The sequence below is a fragment of the Cervus canadensis genome, chromosome 3 (assembly GCF_019320065.1).
Source record: "Cervus canadensis isolate Bull #8, Minnesota chromosome 3, ASM1932006v1, whole genome shotgun sequence".
In the NCBI taxonomy this organism is placed as follows: domain Eukaryota; kingdom Metazoa; phylum Chordata; class Mammalia; order Artiodactyla; family Cervidae; genus Cervus; species Cervus canadensis.
Window position 1 is genome coordinate 52,031,795 of NC_057388.1, and position 27,441 is coordinate 52,059,235.

The following is a 27,441-nucleotide window of genomic DNA, read 5'->3' on the forward strand; positions in this document are numbered from 1 at the left end:
CTCTTTGTGACCCCATGGACTATACAATCCATGGACTTCTCCAGGCCAGAATACTGGAGTGGGTAGCCTTTTCCTTCTCCAGGGGATCTTCCTAACGCAGGGATAAAACCCAGGTCTCCCACACTGCAGGCGGATTCTTTACCAGCTGAGCCACCAGGGAAGTCCAGTTTAACCCTAGTTTATTATTTACTATTGTTGCTTTATATTTCTATGTTTCAGTTATTTTTCCCTCCATAAAATTATAAAATGGTATAATAATTTGCTTTTGGCATTACTTGAATTTAGTTGTAAATGTAATGTATTCTCATTATACAATAGAGATAATTTTTAACAAATAACCTATAAGGTTAATGTTAATCAATAGTTAAAACCTCCAGTCATTCATCCTTTACCACAACTATTATGCTGTATAAAATTTTCTTTCTTTTAATAACCCTTCCCACCATTTTTTACAGGTTATATCTGATCAGACAAATGCATTGAACAGAAATAATGAAGCAAAATACTTCACACACCAAGTTAATCAGCCCTAATTAAAAAGTGACTATCATACAGAAATATACTAATTGAAAATTCATATTTATTATTAGAATAACCTCTTTCTGAGTATCACATTCTCCTCAAAGATCACCATTTTTATTCATATAAGAACAGTACATTTTTGTATAACTTATAAATAGTCCTTGAGAAATGTATTATAATGTGTAAGGAGATATTCCTTATAAATAGAGACAGTTTGACATTTACAATTAACTGAATCACACATCAAAAAAGGGGTAGAGGAGCTAGGGTAGGGAGGTTTCAGTTCAGTTCAGTTGAGTCGCTCAGTCATGTCCGACTCTTTGCGACCCCATGAATCGCAGCACGCCAGACCTCCCTGTCCATCATCAACTCCCAGAGTCCATGCAAACCCATGTCTATTGAGTTGGTGATGCCATACAACCATCTCATCTGTCGTCCCCTTCTCCTCCTGCTCTCAATCTTTCCCAGCATCAGGGTCTTTTCCAATGAGTCAGCTCTTTGCATCAGGTGGCCAAAGTAATGGAGTTTCAGCTTCAACATCAGTCCTTCCAAAGAACACCCCGACTGATCTCCTTTAGGATGGACTGGTTGGATCTCCCTGCAGTCCAAGACTCTCAAGAGTCTTCTCCAACACCACAGTTCAAAAGCATCAATTCTTCTGTGCTCAGCTTTCTTTATATTCCAACTCTCACATCCACACATGACCACTGGAAAAACCATAGCCTTGACTAGATGGACCTTTGTTGGGAAAGTAATGTCTCTGCTTTTTAATATGCTGTCTAGGTTGGTCATAACTTTCCTTCCAAGAAATACGTGTCTTTTAATTTCATGGCTGCAGTCACCATCTGCAGTGATTTGGGAGCCCAGAAAAATACAGTCAGCCACTGTTTCCACTGTTTCCCCATCTATTTGCCATGAAGTGATGGGACCAGATGTCATGATCTTAGTTTTCTGAATGTTGAACTTTAAGCCAACTTTTTCACTCTCCTCTTTCACTTTCATCAAGAGGCTCTTTAGTTCTTCTTCACTTTCTGCCATAAGAGTGGTGTCATCTGCTTATCTGAGGTTATTGATATTTCTCCTGGCAGTCTTGATTCCAGCTTGTGCTTCCTCCAGCCCAACGTTTCTCATGATGTACTCTGCATATAAGTTAAATAAGCAGGGTGACAATATACAGCCTTGACGTATTCCTTTTCCTATTTGGAACCAGTCTGTTGTTCTGTGTCCAGTTCTAACTGTTGCTTCCTGACCTGCATACAGGTTTCTCAAGAGGCAGGTCAGGTGGTCTGGTATTCCCATCTCTTTCAGAATTTTCCAGTTTGTTGTGATCCACACAGTCAAAGGCTTTGGCATACTCAATAAAGCAGAAATAGATGTTTTTCTGGAACTCTCTTGCTTTTTTGATGATCCAGCAGGTGTTGGCAATTTGATCTCTGATTCCTCTGCCTTTTTTAAAACCAGCTTGAACATCTGGAAGTTCTCGGTTCACGTATTTCTGAAGCCTGGCTTCGAGAATTTTAAGCATTACTTTACTAGCATGTGAGATGAGTGCAATTGTGCGGTAGTTTGAGCATTCTTTGGCATTGCCTTTCTTTGGGATTGGAATGAAAACTGACAGAATGTGGTCCACTGGAGAAGGAATGGCAAACCACTTCAGTATTCTTGCCTTGAGAACCCCATGAACCGTATGAAAAGGCAAAATGATAGGAGACTGAAAGATGAACTTCCCAGGTTGGTAGGTGCCCAATATGCTACTGGAGATCAGTGGAGAAATAACTCCAGAAAGAATGAAGGGATGGAGTCAAATAAAAACAACACCAAGTTGTGGATGGGACTGGTGATAGAAGCAAGGTTTGATGCTGTAAAGAGCAATATTGCATAGGAACCTGGAATGTTAGGTCCATGAATGAAGGCAAATTGGAAGTGGTCAAACAGGAGATGACAAGAGTGAACATCGACATTCTAGGAATCAGTGAAATAAGATGGACTGGAATGGGTGAATTTAACTCAGATGACCAGTATATTTACCTACTGTGAGCAGGAATCCCTTAGAAGAAATGGAGTAGCCATCACAGTCAACAGAAGAGTCCAAAATGCAGTACTTGGATGCAATCTCGGAAATGACAGGATGATCTCTGTTCATTTCCAAGGCAACCCATTCAATATCACGGTAATCCAAGTCTATGCCCTGACCAGTAACACTGAAGAAGCTGAAGTTAAACAGTTCTATGAAGACCTACAAGACCTTATAGAACTAACACCCCAAAAAGATGTCTTTTTCATTATAGGGGACTGGAATGCAAAAGTAGGAAGTTAAGAAATACCTGGAGTAACAGGAAGTTTGGCCTTGGAGTACAGAATGAAGCAGGGGAAAGGCTAATGGAGTTCTGCCAAGAGAAAGCACTGGTCATAGCAAACACCCTCCTCCAATAACACAAGAAAAGACCCTACACATGGACATCACCAGATGGTCGACACCAAAATCAGATTGATTATATTCTTTGCAGCCAAAGATGGAGAAGCTCTATACAGTCAGCAAAAAGAAGACCAGGAGCTGACTGTGGTTCAGATCATGAACTCCTTATTGCCAAATTCAGACTTAAATTGAAGAAAGTGGAGAAAACCACTAGACCATTCAGATATGACCTAAATCAAATCCCTTATGACTATACAGTGGAAGTGAGAAATAGATTTAAGGGACTAGATCTGATAGACAGAGTGCCTAATGAACTATGGACAGAGGTTCATGACGTTGTATAGGAGACAGGAATCAAGACCATTCCCAAGAAAAAGAAATGCAAAAAAGCAAAATGGCTGTCTGATGAGGCCTTACAAATAGCTGTGAAAAGAAAGGAAGCGAAAAGCAAAGAAGAAAAGGAAAGATATACCCATTTGAATGCAGAGTTTCAAAGAATAGCAAGGAGAGATAAGAAAGCCTTCCTCAGAGATCAGAGCAAAGAAATATAGGAAAACAATACAATGGGAAAGACTAGAGATCTCTTCAAGAAAATTAGACATACCAAGGGAACATTTTATGCAAAGATGGGCACAATCAAGGACAGAAATGGTAGGGACCTAGCAGAAGATATTAAGAAGAGGTGGCAAGAATACACAGAAGAACTGTACAAAAAAGATCTTCACAACCCAGATAATCATGACGGTATGATCACTCACCTAGAGTCAGACATCCTAGAATGTGAAGTCAAGTGGGCCTTTGGAAGCATGACTATGAACAAAGCTAGTGGAGGTGATGGAATTCCAGTTGAGCTATTTCAAATCCTGAAAGATGATGCTGTGAAAGTGCTGCACTCAATATGCCAACAAATTTGGAACACTCAGCTGTGGCCACAGGACTGGAAAAGGGAGGTTTACTGAGTCTATAAACCATTCAAACTGTTGCCTTGACTGATGAAGTAGGTATAACCTATGTTATCAAAGCTACATCAAACATCCCTGTTGCAGTGAAAGAAAAAAAGACATTTCATTTAGAAATATGGTCTGCGGTCATTCAAATGTCTCTAATACCAAAACTAACTGACAAATTAACTGTATGAAATACTCATCTAAAATTAAGACAAAAAAATGAAACTTCTTGTCCACTTAAAATAAAGCAATGTCAAACTGAGGGCAACAGAAGGACTCATTATCAATTTGGACTCAAGGTGTCATTTAATATTCTGTAATAGGTTTTATTCCTCTGAACCAACTCCATAATATATTGTAATCCTTTCCAGTAAAGCATCATTTTCCCTAATGAATAAACATGTTACTCTTCTTAAGTTATCAATATAAAACAATGGGGATTAATATGAAGTATTAAGAAATGGATATTTTAATCTCAGAATATCTTTTAAAGAGATATAAGCTGCCATATTTTCCAAGATACCATAATTGATTTCATTTATTCTTAGATTTCTTGAATCTGAGTTAGTATGGACTTCTCTTATATTTCTGTGATGATTCAAGTAACAAGTCCATACAAGTGAGCAGCAGTTCCTTCCACATTTCAATAGTCATTTTAGAAAAAGTCTCTTTCAGTATCTTACATAAGATACTGCCCTAACAAAATATCAGACTGGGTAACTGAAACAACGGAAATTTATTTTTCATAGCTCTGGAAGTCCAAGATCAAGGTGCTGGCAGCTTTGGTTGATTGTGGGGGCCTCTCTCTTGCTAGCACGATACCTTCTTGCTATGTCCTCAAATAATCTTTTCTCTGTGCACATCCATCCCTGGTGTCTCTTTGTGTGTACTAATTTTTTATAAGGACATCAGTCAGATTCAATTAGGGCTCACACTTATGGCCTCATTTTAACTTAATTACTTCTTTAAAGATATTCTCTCCAAATAATGTCACATTCTGAGATGCTGGAAATTAGGACTTTAATATATGAATTTTTGAGGGAACACAATTCAGCTCATAAATAGAGATATACCCAATAATAAATGTTGTATTGCTTTCCAAAATATTATTTGAACAAGTTTTGTATATAATGAACTACTTTTTCAAAGACTCCGTTTGTAAAAGCATTCTGTAATTTTTTAAGTGTAACTCTGTATATACCCTAGAGTCAAATTGCAACATTCCATAAGCACACTTTTCATCAAGTTTTTTTATTTTAGTGAAAGCTATCTCTTCTTCACATTCAGTTTGCTTGTTTTGCTAATTTCCATTAGAGAAGTATTCCCAAATCCTGAAATCTTCTCTAATAGTCAAATATTATGACTTCTCCTTTCTTTTCTTAAAGATGCAACAGCAATCTATGCTCAGCATTCCTTTGATATTTTTCAGAATGCCTTTATCTCTAACCTATAATAATGAAGTCTTTCCTATGATATGCAGACAATATTCCTTGCCACTGTGCTTCCCATATGTGATATTTTTAAGTGACAATTTTTCAGATTATAATTATTTGGTCACCTTACTCATCTGGCCTTTCCAGTTTGAGCTGCTTTTTCTACTGAGTCTCACAAAATTCATAGGTTATATATCAAAATTACATTATCTGAATGAAGTGAGGATCACAGGCACAATATTAAATTACTATATCAAAATAAGACAATTTTCACTGATAGGAAAAGTCAAATTAAATTATGCATAGCTGAAGATGCCTATACCTTTGAACTGAATTGGACTTAAAACCACCAAAAACTGGCCTTTGTATGTCATTTACAGTGGATTTCTCTGCTTAATAGTACTTACACCTACTTAAAAAAATACTATTTTTTATTCTTCTGAAACTGAATAGGACCCTGTGGAGCCCTAAAAGCTCCTACAAAAGCTCCTACGAAAGACCCTACAAAAGTGCCTCTAGTTCCCCCTTTCTTTTTTGTAGAAAAAGGCTTTAGTCTCCGAGGTCTTCCCAGAGTTCCAACAAGCAGTTAACTAAATAGAAAAATGAGGGCATGCAGAAACAAAAGGAAAGTAGCCAAACAAGAAAAATATTGATATTTTAAACAAAACTTCAGGGGAAAAAAAAAATACCAAGGAAGTCCTGGACAACTCCTTATAACAATCTGACTCATATCTGTGAGATATGCAGACACAATGACTCTCTGCAACCCAGGTGTATAATAGGGACTACATACCGACCACAAGGACATAAACCCCAGACTGGTTGGTGCCAGAAGACTAATGATTAAGATCCTCAAAACATCACCTTGTTACCTCACTACCAACTAATCAGAAGAAAGTCATAATTCTGTAATAATCCTCACCTCAAATGTCGCCTTTAAAAACTCTTTCCTAGGGAGTTCCCTGGTGGCCTGGTGGTTAGGACTCGGCACTTTCAGTACCATATGTGTGTCAGTTGCTCAGTCATGTCTGACTCTTTGTGACCTCAGGGACTGAAACCCACCAGGCTCCTCTGACCATGGGGATTCTCCAGGCAAGAACACTGGGGTGGGTTGCCATTTCCTTCTCCAGGGTATCTTCCCTACCCAAGGATCAAAACCGGGTCTCCTGCATTACAGGCAGATTCTTTACCTCTGAGCCACAGCCCAGGTTCAATCCCTGGTTGAGGAACTAAGATACTGCACGTTGCACAGCACTGCAAAAACAAACAAAAATAAAAACCTTCCCTGAAAGCCATTGAGAAGTGCAGGTCTTCTGAACACAGCTGCCTGTTTTCCTTGCTTGGCAGTCTGTAGTAAACACTGTACTTTACCACAACCTGGTGTCAGTGGATTGGCTTTGCTGTATGGCAGGTGAGAGTACCCAAGTTCACATCAATAATAATTCTTTGTATGAAACTTAAAAAAATCACATCTGTTTAACTTCAAACCATGTGACAGTGAAGTGCCTAAGTTACAGGGAAAGGTAAGAAAAAAATTAATTTCCTATATAGTTTGCTTTCTACTAGATTAAGGAGAGACCTATAGTTCAGGGCCACTAACTGACATTGCTGTGTGTTACAAGAGGGTGCTAAATTGTCACATGTGTTTTTCTTGCAGCATTTGCCAGTTGGAAAAAAAATGATTGCCTCCTCAAGTGTTAAATGACAAAGCCTCCTAACATCATAAAACAAAGTATCTTTTACGAGTAAGATAATTCCTCTGAATGGTTATTGTGCATGTGTGTGAAGTCACTCAATCATGCTTGACTCTTGCAATCCCATGGACTGCCTGGCTCTTCTGTTCATAGGATTATCCAGGCAAGAATATTGGAGTAGGTTACCATTTCCTCCTCCAGGGGGTTTTCTCAATCCAGGGATCAAGCCCATATCTCCTGAGTCTTCTGCACTGGCAGGTAGATTCTTTACCGCTGAGCCACCAGAAGCCCCTGAATGATTATAGAAGTGCACAAATCAAAAGGGACTTCAGAAATACTGGTTGGAGGATACAGAGCCAAAAAATTCTTCACATGATAAATTTTAAACATTTCAAGTTTTAGTTCCCTTTTCTCAAGATAGCGTCACATGGTGCTCTACCAGTTCAACGCAAGGGGTACAGTAGAGCAGATAATATTGGTTTCTGAAGAAATATTATAAAAAGATTCACTAGTTATAAAAATTTTGCAAACAAAAGGACCCTTAGAGAATAATAAGTAGGTGATAAAAGATAGCAATAAAATGAACATTCATAAAGTCACCATCTAACTTAAGAAATGGAATATTACAAATACAACAGAAAGTGCTCCTTGATCTCATTCCAGCCTCCTTATCCCAAATTCTATCTCAGTTGATCCATCCTCCTTATTAGATATCTATCTTCCTTAATAAGACCTAGTGCTGTATATAATAAGCACTACATTTCTAGGTAGTAGCAAATGAAACCATATTGCGATATTTACATCAGTTGTAATGTGATATGAAAACATCTCTGATTTAAAATGGTGACAAACTCAGAATTACTGCTAATGCCACTGTGATTGATTATTTTCATTTATAATTAAATATTTAATTTCAGTTAGAGTAAAAAAAATATTTTTCTATTTAAAGATAAATTCTGTCTCCAGATATCAAGTTAAGAAAATGTGCTCTAAATAGAGCAGAACTAGCAAAATCCCAGCTGATAAAAGAATCTAGCCCAGAGATTTGTCTTCTTTGTATATCAGAATTTACTAGATGCTAAAATGGAATACATGTTTAATATCTCTATGCAGGTTCTTCATACTCTACTAATAGGCCTATTACTCTCTATTACATATGATGTCTTCTCTGAAGAAGTCCCCCAACATATTTGAGTGTGAGATTCCTACTCTGGAAGAATGATGGGGAAACCTGGGGTAATCCTGTCTGGTAATAGCAGGGGGCACAACTTAACAAAAATGACTAAATATACATGCTGATCTTAAGAGTAGAAGGCTAAGCAGCAGTTCAGAAAATTATTGATTGAACGGACAACTGATATTCTCTATGTCAATTCTTTCTTAGAAATAAATTTAAAATGAAAAAATTTAAGTGTTTTAACTTAAAATGCAAAATAAAACTTAAGATATTGAAAAATGTAAGTCTATTATCTTAACACTACAAATTTTGTCTATCACCTTTTGTCTATATTTTATTTAAATGATGGCAGTCATTATATATATATATAATTTTCATATTTTACTTTTATTTCCTGTATATTTCTCATTTGTACTTACTACAAACAGTTACAAACGGAAAATCAAAAAGAAAGGGAATTTCTATACATTTAGGAAAATATAACCAATGACTGAACTTAGTTACATTTCTTGAAAGAAACCAAGCAAAGAATTAAAACCCTTCTCCCTTTATGCTCAAAGCTGAATCATCGACCATCAAAAATATTCTCTGCCATCTAGTCCATCAGTTGTCCACCACAGAGGCATTTCTTTCAAAATAAGGCTTGATTCTAACAATGGTAATAGAAGCAAAATAATTTTTGTATGATGGAAATAAAAACATGCTTGAAATGATATCAAAGAATGTACACAACCTTACTTAGGTTGGAGGAAGGCAAATATTTATTCAGCATCTACTCTATATTAAACTATCACAAATTGATGACCTTACTTCTATAAATTAGGAAATGCAATTTTTCTACCATACTGATCCTAAGTAGCAGAGTTGAGATTATATATTGTGCTGTAGTCCAACATCTGACTCTAAAATCAGTTAAGATTAGAATGCTTCACCTTAATTACCATGTAGGCAACAAGGAAAGAAAAACAAGATAAGAGTCCCTGTATTAAGTTCATTATACAACAGATAAAGAATAGTCATATCAACAAATCCTTTCAATGTATGCTCAAGTTGCTATGGAAACACAGAAGCTCCATATGGTTCTCCAGAATCCTCTTTCTCTACATTATGCTGTCATTCACCAGAGAATATGCCTGCTAATATATGCACTACAGTCCACAGAATATAAAAATAATTATGCTTCAGTCATAAGGTTCCTCCAAAAGGTGCTATTCTTCTTAAGATAATACCACTAGTGATGCAAAATCGAAGATGTGTATATTTTCATTTATCTCAGGGTCATGAGTAAACTTAATCAAAGATTTAATAAAGCTTGGAAATCAAAGAAAAATTAGAATTGTAACTTACATATTTGGTAAAAACTTTCCTGTATGGGAGGTATCACCTAATAGTCTGTTTTCAATCATAGCAGATATAATTTCTGAAACTACACATGATTCTATAATTAATGTCCTTTTTGACAACTTTAAACAGAAATTGTCTCCAAGGCATATGTTGCATACAGAATCCCAAGCAATTTATATTCTAAGTAGTTATGTCTGATATTTATAAATGCATGTATTTCCCTCTTTAAGTGAGAGATGCTTCCACATTAGCTTTTTCCCATTACAAAGTTTTCAGATGGTTGGTCCTTTTCTTATTCCAGTATACCATATGATATTTTGATTAATTTTTCTTGGTACATGAAATTAATAAAAAGAGAAATGTATTGGTATTGGTTACAACTTGTCTTTTATATGGGCATGGTGTCAGTTTCTTTGTTCCAGCATAGTGCTGAATTACAATGAATGCCTGAGAAAGCATTAATAATAGTCTAGAAATAAATTTTCATACACCAACAAGAGGGATTGCCCAGCAAATGCATTTTTAATTAACCAAATCCATGTTTTAGTTCATACTTCCTTAGTTTTTACCTAATGTTCTTTTTCTCTTCCAGGATACCACACTACATTTAGTTGTCATTCCTCCTTAGGTTCCTCTTGGCTGTGACATTTTCTCAGGCATTTTTTGTTTTTGATAACCTTATCAGTTTTGAGGAGTACTGGTGAGGTAATATTTTAGAATTTCCCTCAATTGAGATTTTTCTAATGTTTTTCTTATGTTGGAAAAAAAACTTAAGTCTTAGGTTACAGATTGTAGAGAAGAAGATTGCAGACTGAAAGCACCATTCTCAGTACATCATATCAAGAGCATATACTATTTAATATGACTTGTCATGTTGATTTTTAACTTTGACCACCTGGCTGAGATAGTGTTTATTACATTCCTCTTCTGTAAAGTTATTATTTTTCACTCTTTACTCTTTGGAAGAAAATCACTATCCACAGCTCATGTCTAAGGTGTAAGAAGTCACAGTCTACCTCCTTGAGAGTGGAATAGCTGCATACTTACTTGGAATTCTTCTACACAGACTTCTCTATTTTCAACTTTTTAAAAGATCTATTCATTAATATCAGTACAGACTTATGGATTCAGATGCAATTTTTATATCATCATTCTCATAGAAAGAGGAATTTGAGTTTTCAAAAGTAAAAATTATCCTTAAAAAAAGAAACATAATTTGAGGAAACCAGATTTGAAAGAGACACATGTACCCCAATGTTCATCGCAGCACTGTTTATAATACACAGGACATGGAAGCAACCTAGAGGTCCATCGGCAGACAAATGGATAAGAAAGCTGTGGTACATATACACAATGGAATATTACTCAGCCATTAAAAAGAATGTATTTGAATCAGTTCTAATGAGGTGGATGAAACTGGAGCCTATTATACAGAGTGAAGTAAGCCAGAAAGAAAAACACCAATACAGTCTACCAACACATATATATGGAATTTAGAAAGATGGTAATAATGACCCTATATGTGAGACAGCAAAAGAGACACAGATGTATAGAACAGTCTTTTGGACTCTGTGGGAGAAGGCGAGGGTGGGATGGTTTGAGAGAATAGCATTGAAACATGTATATTATCATATGTGAAACAGATCGCCAGTCCAGGTCAGATGCATGAGACACAGTGCTCAGGGCTGGTGCACTGGGATGACCCTGAGGGATGGGATGGGGAGGGAGGTGGGAGGGGGGTTCAGGATGGGGAACACATGTATACCCATGGCTGATTCATGTCAATGCATGGCAAAAACCAAAAAAAGAAAAAAAAAAAAACATAAAATGATACCATTAAGGAATTCAAGTTTTAAAATGCTGAGAGAAAAGTCTGAGGAAAAACTAGTCTCAATTAACTCAGAAAAAATTACTTTTGCTACTATTTAACATTCATAATATACAATAAGAAAGCCAGGAGATGCAAGATACATCTCCAAAATGGAGATTTAAAAATTCTCTGACAAATCCAATCAGGAAGAAAAACATGTGATTCAGGGTTTAGAATGCAGGTTTGAGCCTACTTTTGCTTATTTATTGATAAAGTTCATTTAGCAATTGTAACTGTTAAAGCAATTATTTTAACAGAGTGCAACAATACAAAATTCTATTTGTGTGTGTGTGTGTGTGTGTGTCTTAGTCACTCAGTCATGTCCAACTCTTTGAAAACCATGGACTGTAGCCCACCAGGCTCCTCTGTCCATAGGATTTTCTAGGCAAGAATACTGGATTGGGTTGCCAGTCTCTTCTGCAGGGGATCTTCCCAACCCAGGTCTTCTGCACTGTAGGCAGATTCTTTACCATCTGAGCCAAACTATAGCTCAGTTAAGATGGCAGAGTCTGCTTGAAGTGCAGGAGACTCAGGTTCAATCCCTGGTTCGGGAAGATCCCCTGGCGAAGGAAATGGCAACCCACTCCAGTATTCTTGCCTGGAAAATCCCATGGACGGAGGAACCTGGCAAGGCTACAGTCCATGGGGTCACAAAGAGTCAGAGATGACTAACTTCACTTTCTTTTTCTTCCTATTAATTCTATTTAATCACATTCAATACAACAAAATTTCAATGATTCAGAAAAAGAATAATATACCAAACAGAATACATATGTGAAAAAAATCATAGAAAATGTCAAAGCATTGTGTTTTACTTATTTCATATAAAGCCTATATAGATAAAGTACAAATGTATATTAGAGTGTAAAATGACAGAAATTAATGCAAAATCGCATTAATGTCACTTGTTTCAAAGTACATAGTCATGTGTCCTAAAGAGAAATGTCTTAAAAGCCAAAAAATCAATTGCTTAACTCAGAATTAGAAACTACATTAAAGGAATAATTATACTGTTGATGTTTTTTAAGCTACTAATGGTAGTTTGGTTCTCCTTTATAATTCAGTTCAGTTCAGTTCAGTCGCTCAGTCGTGTCTGACTCTTTGGGACCCCGTGAATCGCAGCACGCCAGGCCTCCCTGTCCATCATCAACTCCCGGAGTCCATCCAAACCCATGTCCATCGAGTCGGTGATGCCATCCAGCCATCTCATCCTCTGTTGTCCCCTTCTTCTCCTGCCCCCAACCCCTCCCAGCATCAGGGTCTCTTCCAATGAGTCAACTCTTCGCATGAGGTAGCCAAAGTATTGGAGGAGTGTCAGCTTCAACATCAGTCCTTCCAATGAACACCCAGGACTGATCTCCTTGCAGTCCAATGGACTCTCAAGAGTCTTCTCCAACACCACAGTTCAAAAGCATCAATTCTTCATCACTCAGCTTTCTTTACAGTCCAACTCTCACATCCATACATGACCACTGGAAAAACCATGGCCTTGACTAGACGGACCTTTGTTGGCAAAGTAATGTCCTTTATAATTAAGATGCCAAAAATTTGAAAAGAAAGATGTAATTTATATTTTTGTACTACATAAAATTGTTATGTGGAAACCAAATTAATCTCTAGATGGGAAATCTCTTTGCTTTAATGAAGAGATATATGTACAGCTAAAATGTGCCCCAAACTTATATTCATACTTCACTATACTACACATGAAGAGTTATAGGTTGTTTACTTCTATCTTAACTAATTTAAATCAACTATTCATAGAACTGGGGCTTCCCTGGTGGTTCAGATGGTAAAGAATCTGCCTGCAATGCAGGAGACCCAGGTTTGATCCGTAGGTCAGGAAGATCCCCTGGAAAAGGGAATGGCAACCTACTCCAGTATTCTTTCCTGGAGAATTCCATAGACAGAAGAGCCTGATGGGCTACAGTCCATGGGGTCACAAAGGGTCAGACATGACTAAGTGATTAACACAAACATTCACAGACTACTGTCCATAATCAGAATTACTTGAAGAAAAATATGATGGAATAACCCTCAAAAGCAATTCTGAGACTTTGTGAACTCTAGATGCTATATATTCCTACTACACTTTTTGACATTAAAGTATTTGTTCATCAAGGCCACAGTGTGAAATGTACAGCTTCTCCAGATCTTCAGAGCCTCCATCAGCCTCAGTCCATGATAATGATTAGGATTTTATATTCAAATGTCAGAAGATACTTAGTCCCTTGGACTGCAAGAAGATCAAAGCAGTCTATCCTAAAGGAAATCAACTCTGAATATTCATTGGAAGGACTACTGTTGAAGCTGAACTTCCAATGCTTTGGCCACCTGATGCAAGGAAGTTACTCATTGGAAAAGACACTGATGCTCGGGAAAATTGAAGAGAAAAGGAGAAGAGGGCAACAGAGGATGAGATGGTTAGATAGCATCACTGACTCAATGGACATGATTCTGAGCAAATTCGAAGAGAGAGTGACGGACGTGGAAGTCTGGTGTGTTACAGTCCATAATGTTGCAAAGAGTCAGACATAACTTAGCAACTGAACAACAACAACCTAAAAGCTGAGTTTTTTCCTCACTCAAGACCTTAAAACACCACCCCTTGGCTCTTTTCTCACAAGGTCTAAACAACAATCTGGACTGAACATCATTAGTTTTGTCCATTCTGTTGGGCATCTTCTTAGCTATGACTCTCCAAAAGTCTGACTCTGCAAAACTTATCACTCAAAGGGCAAGGGTAGAAAAGAGGAAGTCTGTAAGAATTTTCCCTCCTTCCTAAAATACCCTAAGTCTCACACTGGATGTTTCTTTCTTCTTGGTTCTCATTTTTGTCCCACTTGATCTGCAATATAGAATTTTCTGAAATGGGAAGAACCTGTATATCCTCAACCACACTACCAGAATCACAAGTGGATAAAAATAAATAAGTAAATAGCTAAATCTGCTATTGTCACAGTTCATTAATCATTTCTTTAGTATTTCCAATAAAACTACAATCCCCCAAGAAAATTACTAATTTCTGAGTTATTGACAAACTAATTTCATCTTTGAATAATATCAGAACAGTATCAGAGAAAGAGGATTGCAAATCTTAATCTATAGAGTATGTGACCTAGAAGATCAGCAACATTCCTGACTCAATGCTTACACAGGTTATATAGACATGGAAATTAGGTTAAGACCAGCTCCTGACAATTCTCAGAGAAAACCCAGTTATTTATTATTGTTGCTATAACTGTAGTGGTGGTAATATTTAAGAAGATACACCTAACTTTCACCCCAGCTGCAAAAAAATAACCCAATAAAAGAGCTACAAAGTGTCTAGCTTTCACCTGTGCAACTCTCTCCTGTATCCTCCAAGATAAAATTATTGCAAATAAAATTAAATCAAATACCTGACAGAATAGAGTTATTAAATTTGTATGACATCTACCAAAAATGATTTTTTGGTTCAAGGTTTACCTATGGTACTCCTCTCCAGCAATATAGCTAGAATTAAAGCTGCTATTACTTTATGAGGATAAAATAAAATGACTTGTATACAGAATATTGCTAGTTTCTTTTCCTTAAGTTAATAAAAATTTTATATTTAACAAGAAAAAACAACCAATAATTTAAAAATAAGATTCTTTAAGCATAGCTTCAAATTCTAAATAATTTTTGGATGGGACACTTACTTATGGGTATGTGCATGCACTACAGGTCTACTAAGAATTAAAGCATTTATAATAACTTGTGCAATTATGATGAATATATATATCCTGTATTTTGAAGAGACAATATAAAATTCTATGATGTGGTGATGAAAGAATTAATTATCTTTATAACTCATCCAAAAATGGCATCATAATTATAAATGTAAAAAAAATCTTGACCATTTCCTTATTGGAATGGATTAAAATCCATTAGAAATTAATATCTGATTTCCCCAAATACTATTGTTAATGAACCTTCACTATAGTATTAAAAGGGCTTCCCAACTGGCTCTAGTAGTAAAGAACCTGCCTGCCAATGCAGAGACACAAGAGACACAGGTTGATCCCTGAGTCGGGAAGATCCCCTGGAGGAGGGCATGGCAACCCACTCCAGTATTCTTGCCTGGAGAACCCCATGAACAGAGGAATCTGGTGGGGTACAGTTCAGAGGGTTGCAAAAAGTCAGACATGACTAATGTGACTTAACACACATGCACGTAGCATTTAAAAAATGCAGGCTCATCTAAGCATTATCAACACTTAATATAGAGGAGGTCTGCACTGTGTTCACCACTGTATCCAATAAACAGTCAAAAGGCAAGGAAAAGCTATTAAATCTTACTTTATTATTAACTATGATTAGTAATTATTTTTAATAATTCTGCATCCAAGCAATCATGTCCATTTTCTTGTTTGGTAAATTAAATCTTAAATGTATAACACATCTACCCATTCAAATATATTCTCGAGTGAAAATTATTTCAATTATTTTTACGTTCTTAAATTTTGCCTTTTTCTTTAAAGAACATAGAAGTTTCTTTGAGTATTAATTAAGTTGAAAGATTATCCTCCCACATATTTACCAATAAAGTCCTCTGTAAGCTTCTCTCAGCTTCTCTCTTAACTAAAGTTGCATCTATACTAACAAAATGACTTAACCTAGTTGGCCAGTTGGGCTGAATAATTTGGTGTGTGTGCTTTGTAACCCCACAAACAGTTTATAATCAATAGGTCTGTTTTAAGTAAAAATAGGAAGTCTATGCCTATACATTAAAAAGAAGAAAAGAATAGAAATAACATGATTACAACCCAAATAATACAGATAAAATTTTGAGGAAAATCCAGAATTGTTCAAATAGAAATATTTTATTTTTTCTTCAAAAGATATATCTAAAATTAAGTTGGTATAGCTTTAAGAAAGCCCTATAAACAAGGAAGATATTGAAGCAATGATTCCTATAAGGATCTGTTCTGAATATGCTTTTAAATATAATGTACATGATGAGTCAAGAGATGTTAAGATTACACAAGCATCAAGGAAATAAGATTGCAAATTGCCTTTTGAATACCTGTAATTTGAAACACAAAATACAAAAAAAATCTACTTCAGTCATTTGTACAGTACTTGTTATTGATAATAGCAAATTAACTTTCTCCAAGTTGAACTTGAGATCAAAGCAAATGGCTTGAGAGGTAAAATATGCGTTAATGTTCTATTAGTTTTAAGTCAAGTAGAAGGCATATGTCATAAATAAGAAAAAACTTTAAATGTTTAGGAACTAAAAGAACATTTTCAAATGTTGTACTGAATTTAGATATAATGTATATATAACATATTTGAAGGAGTATAGGTTTTTTATTTAAATTCATTAATCAGATTGAGCCCAGCCTTACTTCCTGTGCACCTTTTCTTTCTTCCCGGTGGATGTGTTGGTAAGAAGAATGCCATATCCATTCTGATTAGCCAGCAGATAAGCAATGTGGAAATTGATCTAAAGTCTCTACCACTAGAAATGTCAAAACAGATGTTACTTTCTCATAGGACGACAGCACTGGGCCTGAGATGTCAAACATAATTAAAATTTCTATTTTCAAACGTACTCCACAGTTTATACATGCTGAAAGTATATCTTACCTTTCCAACTTGTAGAGTGCTGTGCTTTGCAAAATGGGAAAGACTTTTAGTTTAGACTCCATTTGGGTGTAAAATCAATCAGTACCCAGAGGTTTCCTTCAGTTTTTGGCATGAAAGACTGGAACTGCATTAAAATATGCTGACAACTGAAAGAGCAATTCTAGCAGGACCAATTTCTCTCACCCTCCTATCTACAACTCTCAAAGTTTTTTTCCCAGTGGGTAACCCAAAATAGGGAATGAATTACTGTCTTTCTTTTTATGATACCACTCATTTCATTTTCTGAAAGGGGAGAGGGTCAGAAGTTGCATGCTACTTATTCATATTTATTAATAAATTTACTTACTAAGTTTCTCCCAAAGTCTTTTCCATGGCCATATGAGTAATAAAATGCCTGGAGAGGTAGCCTCTGCTTTTTTAGGCCATGCATTCAAAACACTGAAGGCATAGAACTCACCATATGCCTCAGAGAATATCACCATAGGTTTGTGACTCAAATGGAAAAAAAGGAGTTTCAAAAGTATGGATATTCTGAAGAAGGTCTTCTGCCTCTACATCCCCAAAGCATAATTTGAGGAGCTCTGACCTACCCACGACCATAGTTGAGCACCCTACCTCCAGCCTTGAAGTATATATAACCTGTGTTGTCTCCTTTGCTAGATAATTAGTTTCCTGAGGGCAAGAAATATGTCATATTCATGTGTTTATCAGCTACAGAGGTTTATGATACCTTGCATATAGGTTGCCCTAATTTTTAAACATCAGTTTTGTTGGAAGGTTGAAAAGCCAGACATAGAGCAACCGCCCTCTGAAGACTGAAGCAACACAGCAGAGTGGCTCAGGCGCAGCCTGAGCAGTCAGCCGCTTGATTTTGTATCTCAGCCTTACTATCTGAGTGTTTCATGTGCCAGGCATTGTTCCAATGATCTTATATACATTATCTCACTAAATCCTCACAACCACCATAATGACATATGAGGAAACACAGGCACAGTAATCAGATATAAATCACCCAGAGTCATACAGCTAGTAAATACTTTGTTTTTCTATTTCACCTAAGAGTTACTTTGGAAATTTTTTAAATTTTATATTTATTTATTCTTCTCAAGGTTTGAGATGTTAATTTTTCTAATCATTATTTAGTTTCTTAATTGCTTGAAAATAAATTTCATTGTTTATTTCTTTTTTTGTCATGGACTTCTAACTGTTACTGCATTGTGATCAGAAAGTATAGCTGCACTCTTCTAATCCAAAGCATCTATTAAGGTTTCTTTATGGACTAATATATGATCATTTTTGCAAATGTTTCATAGCATTTAAACTATTTGGCTTTCTTTTGAAAGGCATTAAGTATGATACATTCTACTAATGAATATATTTATAAAAACTGTTCAAATTAATTTTGTCTATTTTCTAATATTTCTGTTCTGTCTGGCCCAAATTACCAATGTAATATGTAGCTCTCTACAAATGAGAACACAATTGTTATCACTATTTAAGCAAAAGCTATATAAGATAAGGACAAAAAGATTAATGGTGCACTAAAGAGAGAATAAAAAAAGAAAACAAAACTACACATTTGCTAATTCCTCATCTATTATAAGAAGAAATCAATATGTATCCTTTTATTCCTCAAGCTGTAAGATGAGAATATTTGTATTAATGAGGATGATTACTAGTAGATATAAAAATATGCTTCATTATATACTTTCAAGTTACTGGTATGTGACAAAGGAGTTGGGAGGGGGTACAAAGGAGACAGATTTTACATATCAACAGAAAGGAAATGGAAATAGAACACAGCAAGAAAGCCAAAAATAAGATGATACCTAAATAAACATGAATATAAGAGAATTAAGTTCAAATATCTATCATAGCAATAAAGGTAAGTGAGATAAAAATCACTTTTTAAAAGAAACTGACTCGTACATTGAGAAGAGGTAAAAGAAACAATAAGTCCCAAAAATATGCTGTACACAAGATGATACCTAAGCCCCTATAATTCATAGCATGAATACAAAAGAGTGGGCAAAGGAAAACCAGAAGTATAAACACAAAAAGTGTTTGTTTTGTGTGACGAACCAATGTTTGCCAAAAGTGAACAGAATATATAGAACATTAAACAAAAACAGAGTTGCTCTTTTTTGATGAAGGATTCTTTGTTTAGGTAAGTTTCTTAGCGAGAATACATAGATGAAATATTTTAAGGTTCCTTGAATATTTAAGTTTATTTTTAGGTTAAAAGAAAACATGGCTAATATGAAATACTAGGGGCACATTAATTTACCCTTATCAACTCTTTATGTATTGCTCAGTTGACTACTGGTATCTAAAGTCCCCAGGAGAATACTGAAGCTAGCTTGATTTTTTACATAACACTTTTGAATGAAGTGCTTCTTTTGATTGGATGTTTAATATTAACAGCATAATATATACCTGGCATACACTGCTGCCTTTAATTCTTGCAGCAACTCTGTGATATTTGAGATTTACTAAAACACACTCAAAGTTATCAGCTGGTCTTAGTGATGATGAAGAAGGCAGACACTATGATACTTTGGATAAACTGCCCCCAAACTGTTCCACTTACACAGAACTTTCTGAGACAAATTCCAAGGAATTGCTAAAACCCTGTTGCTGATATAAAGATCTTCCTGACATTGCATTTTATCAGAGCCCAGAATACTAATATCAAGCATGTATCAATATATCATGATAAGACTTAGGACATATTAGCTCAAAAACAAGTTTTCACCTACAAGTTAATTCTTCCACAGAATTTTCTCACACTTTAAAATACTTTTATATACTTAAACACACAGAAAATTTTAGTATAAGATAATCAATACCCACATAATCATAAACCAGAATTAATAATATGCTAATAACAGTTTACTATCTTTGCTTTATATTTCTTTTTAACTATGGTTAAAAAAAACTAATTCCAGATTTTGAGTCTGTCTTCGAGTCATTCTGCTTCCTTTCTTCTCAGAGACAACTAGCCAACTCATCTAGGTTTCTATACTTTCTTACATTCATTACCATACTAAATTTGTATTGCAGAAGATTTATTTATGTTATATATATGATAGTCATGATGTACTTTGTAAATACAACACTTTATTTTTTTTTAATCTGTAACATTTGAAATATTTTAACACACTTAAAAATCAAGTTCATTAATCTCAGGGTACCTGAGAAGAACATGGTTTCTCTATTTGCTGTAGTCAAGAGCCATATGTGTTAGGTCTTACATATCTATTAGATCAAGCTTGTTAATTGAATCCTTCAGACTTTCTGTATCCTTGAAAAATTTTTTGTCTCCTTGATTTACTAGTTACTAAAAAGTTATGTGCAAATCTCCTGCCATAACTATGGATTAGTCAAATTCTTTTTATAATTCTGTCAATTTTTGCTTTAAATATACACTTTTTAACAAATTTTTCCCTTGTGAAGAAAACTTTTAAGACTTACTCTCTTAGCAACTTTCAAATATACAATACAGTATTGTTAATTATCCACACCATGCTGTATATTACATCCCCAGGTCTTATTTATTTTAAACTGGAAGTTTGTACCTTTTGAACACCTTCACATTTTCAATATTTAATACTAAAATATTTAAATATGCTTCAAATATTCTGAAGCCATGACATATAAAGTTTAATTTTATTATTTATTGATAGAAGAGTCCTTTTATTTTGTATGTGACACCTCTTTTTGTCCCTATTAATAATTCACATGTTAAAACTTTTTTATTAATCAAAATATTTATTTGGCTGTTACTTCCCGGTATTTTTTTTTCCCAAAATGCATTTTACATATCTGGGTCACTATATAATATTTCATGTCTAGTACAAATGGAATATATCTACAAAATGCCTGAAAAATTTGAGTCTCCCTTTTACATATGTGAATTTAATCTATCTTTATAATGATTTATGGTATGTCTTATCTCCACCATCTTCTTTTGTGTTTTATTTTAATAATAATTTTTCTTTTCTTCATTTGCTTCATTCCTTTTCTGCCCTTGTACTGAATTACATATTTCTTCTTTATTTTTCCCCTTTATTTCCCTCTATTGATTAGAAATAGATTTAGTAATATATTTGTTTTTATTTGTCCATCTCAGAACTGAAACAATTCTTTCAGTCTGTTTCATAAATCTGAAATTTCACAAATTTCAAACCTACGTTTTCATAAATTTTCTACAATTCTAGACCATCAACCCTGTTTTGAAACATTTTTTTCTCCCCAACTCTCTACTCATTTATAACTCACATATAGGTCTTCTCACTCCATATTCCCATGTCTTTTCATTTTTTCTTCCTATTTTCCAACACTTAATTTGTCTGTGTTGTATTCTAAATATCTTCCTCTCTTCAACTATAGCTAGTCTTTTCTTTGTCATATATAGTATGATTTTAATTTCAAAAATCACACGTTTTTAATTTCTGAAATTTATATTTTGGTATTTTAAATTTTCCCTATACTTTTTCCATAATGTTTGATTTTGTCTAATAATTGATATTGATTTTTTTATTCTTTTCAACACATGGAAAATAGCCCTTTGGTTATTTCATACAGATTTTTCTTGGCATTTAAATCAAGCTATTTTGTACATATGCTGTCATTTCTTCCTATTATATATTATTGTGTTTTGCAAGGTCATTCCCTGAGTGTTATTTCCTGGGATATCTATGGGGAAAAATAGTCTCTAACATTTATCTGACAAAGAATTTACATTTAGAATGTGTAAAATACTGTGTACATCAAAGTAAGACAAAAAAAGACACCAAATTTTTAAGAATTGAAGAGACACTATAGAAAAGATGATATATAAGTGGCCAATAAACAAGAAAATATCATTACTCACAGTTGCTGCAGCTAGAGGTCTGTGAGGCACATGATGGCTGCCAGAGTTCACCACTTATGTCACTTCCACAGGCATTTCTTCCTGAGGAGAAATACAAAAAAAGAAAGTTAATGGGATGAACCACATCCCTGCCAACACCAATAAACTCAGGGCCATATTGCCATGCATGCTCTTATTTATATGGTATTCATTTTAAATTACACCACCTGTAGCTATCACCTCTGTTGGCCTAAGAGATGGGGTGATCCAAACTTTCAAAAAAGGTCATTAATGGAAAGACATGGCAAGCCAACAGTGTGGGAGGCAATATTCTCAATACATGAAACTGACAAGGCTTTTATTAAGAATATATAAAGAAATTCTACAAAACAATAAGAAAAAGATAACTCAACAATAAAGTAACAGACTTTAATCAAATACTTTTTTAAAAAAGGCATACCCCAAAGGCCAATCAGTCAGTTCAGTTCAGTCACTCAGTCGTGTCCAATTCTTCACAACCCCATGGACTGCAGCACGCCAGGCCTCCCTGTCCATCACCAACTCCCAGAGTTTACTCAAACTCATGTCCATCGAGTCAGTGATTCTATCCAACCATCTCATTCTCTGTTGTCCCCTTCTCCTCCTGCCTTCAATCTTTCCCAGCATCAGTGTCTTTTCCAATAAGTCAGTTCTTCTCATCATGTGACCAAAGATTTGGAGCTTCAGCTTTAGCATCAGTCCTTCCAATGAATATTCAGGACTGATCTCTTTTAGGATGGACTGGTTGGATCTCCTTGCAGTCCAAGGGACTCTCAGGTGTCTTCTCCAACACCACAATTCAAAAGCATCAACTCTTCAGTGCTCAGCTTTCTTCATAGTTCAACTCTCACATCCATACATGACTACTGGAAAAACCATAGCTTTGACTAGATGGACTTTTGTCGGGAAAGTAATGTCTCTGCTTTTTTTTTTCCATTTATTTTTATTAGTTGGAGGCTAATTACTTTACAATATTGTAGTGCTTTTTGCCATACATTGACATGAATCAGCCATGGATTTACATGCATTCCCCATCCCGATCCCCCCTCCCACCTCCCTCTCCACCCCATCCCTCTGGGTCTTCCCAGTGCACCAGCCCTAAGCACTTGTCTCATGCATCCAACCTGGGCTGGTGATCTGTTTCACCCTTGATAATATACATGTTTCGATGCTGTTCTTTCGAAACATCCCACCTTCGCCTTCTCCCACAGAGTCCAAAAGTCTGTTCTGTACATCTGTGTCTCTTTTTCTGTTTTGCATATAGGGTTATCCTTATCATCTTCCTAAATTCCATATATATGTGTTAGTATGCTGTAATGTTCTTTATCTTTCTGGCTTACTTCACTCTGTATAATGGGCTCCAGTTTCATCCATCTTATTAGAACTGATTCAAATGAATTCTTTTTAATGACTGAGTAATATTCCATGGTGTATATGTACCACAGCTTCCTTAACCATTCATCTGCTGTCTCTGCTTTTTAATATGCTGTCTAGGTTGGTTATAGATTTCTTCCAAGAAGCAAGCATCCTTTAATTTCATGACTGCAATCACCATCTGCAGTGATTTTGGAGGCCTCAAAAATAAAGTCTCTCACTGTTTCCATCATTTCCTCATCTATTTGCCATGAAGTGATGGGACCGGATGCCAAGATCTTAGTTTTCTGAATGTTGAGTTTTAAGCCAACTTTTTCACTCTCTTCTTTCACTTTCATCAAGAGGCTCTTTAGTTCTTCTTCGCTTTCTGTCATTAGGGTAGTGTCATCTAAATATCTGAGCTTATTGATATTTCTCCCAGCAATCTTGATTCCAGCTTGTGATTCATCCAGCCTGGCATTGTGTATGATGTACTCTGCATATAAGTTAAATAAGCAGGGTGACAATATATAGCCTTGACGTACTCTTTTCCCAATTTGGAACCAGTCTGTTGTTCCAGGTACAATAAACATGTATTTGTTGTTCCAAAGGCCAATAAATACATGAAAAAGTAATCAACTCTTTAGTCATTAGAAGAATTCAAATCAAGGGTGCTATGAGGTACCATTCACCACATACCAATATGACTCAAATGAAAATAACAGACATTGCCAAGGATTAATGATGATGAGGAGCAACTGGAACACTCTTGCACTGCCGATGGAAGAATAAATTGGTACAGCCACTATGGGAAACTTTTTAGCAGTATCTATTAATACTGATTTTTAATTCTACTTTCAGGTATATATTCAATAGAAGTGATACATATTTTTCCTAAAACATATCATAGTATAACCATCTGTAATAGCCCCAAACTGAAAAAAATATATCCATCATAATACAATGACCTTAGACAGATTACTTTCCTGTTATGGGCCTCTATTTCCACATTTATAAAATAGAGATACCGCCTGTTAATTGCCTCTGTACCAGTCTCACTGGGCTTAAGTTGTTCTTTTAAAGAGGAGACGATATCCCCCAAACACATCTATGCGCCAAAACCTGTAAAGAAGTTTTCAAATACATGTCAGTTGTATTCCCTGAAACTTAATTATATACATAAACCATTATTTCAGTATCTGCCTGAGAATCTCTTCTTAAACATGAGTTCATGAGAACTGGCCTGGAAGCTAGCTATCAGTCAACACAGGAATTGCTTTTCATGTTAAATCTTTTATTTTCATTGAATTGAAGTTTAGAGTTTACAAATAATTAGTTGATTTTAAACTTACAATACTATTAGGTAGGTAGGATAGATATTATTATCACTATTTTATAGACCAGAAACCTGAAACTTGGAAAGTTGCATTTACTCAAGACAGTAAACTACAGTGCTGAAACTCAAATCCAAGTTGTCTGAGTTCAGATACAGTGTATTATGGTCAACTGGCTCCACAAAGATGGAGACATGCTATATGTTAAATGTGATTCTCTAATGTATATGACCTGTAATCACAGAATGTCATCCCATCCTTAAGAGACAGTAGATTTCCCTCATAGGAACCTCATCAAAGTCATGATTCCTCTTCCCAGAAAAACCCATATTAGTTGTCAGCCACATGTGCAGACACACACATGTGCATGTGTGCACACACACACACACACACACACTTCACATCCTTTTATAAGTAGTTACAAGAGTTTTAAGGATACTCTGAACCACAAAGCCAAGTTTAGAGAGATGTCTCCCTTGTAGATGTTGATCCTGTCCTCCAAGGCTGGTTTTATAGAAGCTTTACTATATGTATTTTGGTGATAGAGTTATATATTTCTTTCATTTTCAAAATTCTTTATACAAGGCACATAGCCTTATTTTAAAAATATTTAAAGATGCATATAAGTGATTTGGTGTACATGGTAAAAAAAAGAAATTTAATTGAAATACTCAAGAGTTCTCTTCTATTTTCCTAGAAGTTGTCTTAACACATTATGGTTTCGTATCATGTTTATAGAATTGAATTGAATTGTTAAATAATATCCATATATTTGAATTTAATTATATATATATATATGCAATATAATGTGCAATCAATTTACCTACATCCGTTGTATCATCAAAAAAGCAAGAGAGTTCCAGAAAAACATCTATTTCTGCTTTAGTGACTAGGCCAAAGACATTGACTGGGTGTTTCACAAAAAACTGTAGAAAATTCTTAAACAGATGGGAATACCAGGCCACCTGACCTGCATCCTGAGAAATCTGTATGTAGGTCAAGAAGCAACAGTTAGAACTGTACATGGAACAACAGACTGGTTCTAAATCAGGAAAGGTTCTAAATCAGTCAAGGCTGTATATTGTAACCTTGCTTATTTATCTCATATGCAGAGTACATCATGCAAAATGCTGGGCTGGATGAAGCACAAGCTGGAATCAAGATTGCCAAGAGAAATATCAATAACCTCAAATATGCAAATGACACCAGTCTTATGGCAGAGAGCAAAGAAGAACTAAAGAGCTTCTTGATGAGGGTGAAAGAGGAGAGTGAAAAAGTTGGCTTAAAACTCAACATTCAGAAAACTAAGATCATGGCATCAGGTCTAATCACTTCATGGCAAATAGACAGGGAAATAGTGGAAACAGTGAGAGACTATATTTTTGGGCTCCAAGATCACTGCAGATGGTGACTACAGCCTTGAAATTAAAAGATGCTTGCTCCTTGGAAGGAAAGCTATGATCAACATAGACAGCATATTATAAAGCAGAGACATTACTTTGCCAACAGAGATATACCTAGTCAAAGCTATGGTTTTTCCAGTAATCATGTATGCATGTGAGAGTTGAACTATGAAGAAAGCTGAGCACTACAGAATTGATGCTTTTGAGCTGTGGAGTTGGAAAAGACTCATGAGAGTCCCTTAGACTGCAAGGAGATCTAACCAGTCCTTCCTAAAGGAAATCCGTCCTGAATATTCATTGGAAGGACTGATGCTAAAGCTGAAACTCCAATACTTCGGCCACCTGATGTTAAGAACTGACTCACTAGAAAAGACCCTGATGCTGGGAAAGATTGAAGGCAGGAGAAGGAGATGACAGGGGATGAGATATTTGGATAGTATCACTGACTCAATGGACATGAGTTTGAGTAAGCTCCAGGAGTTGGTGATGGACAGGGAAGCTGTCTGGCATGCTGCAGTCCATGGGGTCAAAAATGGTCGGACACAACTGAGCGACTGAACTGAACTGAATGTGCAATGTGTTAGTCACTCAGTCGTGTCCGACTCTGTGACCTCATGGACTGTGGCCTACCAGGCACCCCTGTCTATGGAATTTTCCAGGCAAGAATACTGTAGTAGGGAGCAGAGCATCTTTCCAACCCAGGGTTTGAACCCAGGTCTCCAGCATTGCAGGCAGATTCTTTACTGTCTAAGTCACCAGGGAAGCTGCATACACATATTTAATTACTTCTTCAAATTACTTATAGCAGATTTGAGCAAACACTTCTTGAGCAAACTCTTAACAAAATATTTTAATATCTTAAAAGTATTTCTTCATGGCCTTTTTGGTCAATTGAGTGATTGACTAATTTCTGATCAATATCAATTATGTGTGTGAGTACTAACGAGAATGGTAACAGAGGCAAGGGCTGAAACTCTTAACCTTGGCTGCACTTCTGAACCACCTGGGGGATCTTTTAAAATGCTTTATTCTGTGGCTCCAGTTTCAGGAATTTTTATATAATGTATGGAGTATGACCTGAGCAATGGGATTTTTTTTAATCTAGTTAAGTTTGTACCAAAAGTTAACAATCACTGCCTTAATGTATTTGTTTTCCTCCAGAATGGGACAATTCTCAGAAACCACAAGAGATAGTATATTTATTATATTATCATGATCTATCAAGCTAGGATAAATTGAGATTATTTTGAGGAGAGGAGCTGAATTTAACTGAAGTATAGCTGACCAAAGTGATAAATTCAGCCCACTACTTTCTAAATCAGTTTTCATTTTTCCTTATTATAAGTCATATATAACACATAAGCTCTGACTCTAGAAACATGCAGCTACATGCTGATGACATATTCAATGTAATTAGCCTTTCCACCATGCCTGAAGA

General features: G+C 35.6%; 1 long non-coding RNA gene across 1 annotated transcript in view; it reads right to left on the reverse strand.

Moving 5' to 3' along the window:
- LOC122438359 overlaps positions 1 to 27,441 on the reverse strand; it is a 598,045-nt gene that overhangs the window by 450,306 nt on the left and 120,298 nt on the right. The window contains exon 2 of the long non-coding RNA XR_006268531.1: positions 21,896 to 21,976. This is a non-coding gene — a long non-coding RNA (uncharacterized LOC122438359). The remainder of the gene's footprint in view (positions 1 to 21,895; positions 21,977 to 27,441) is intronic.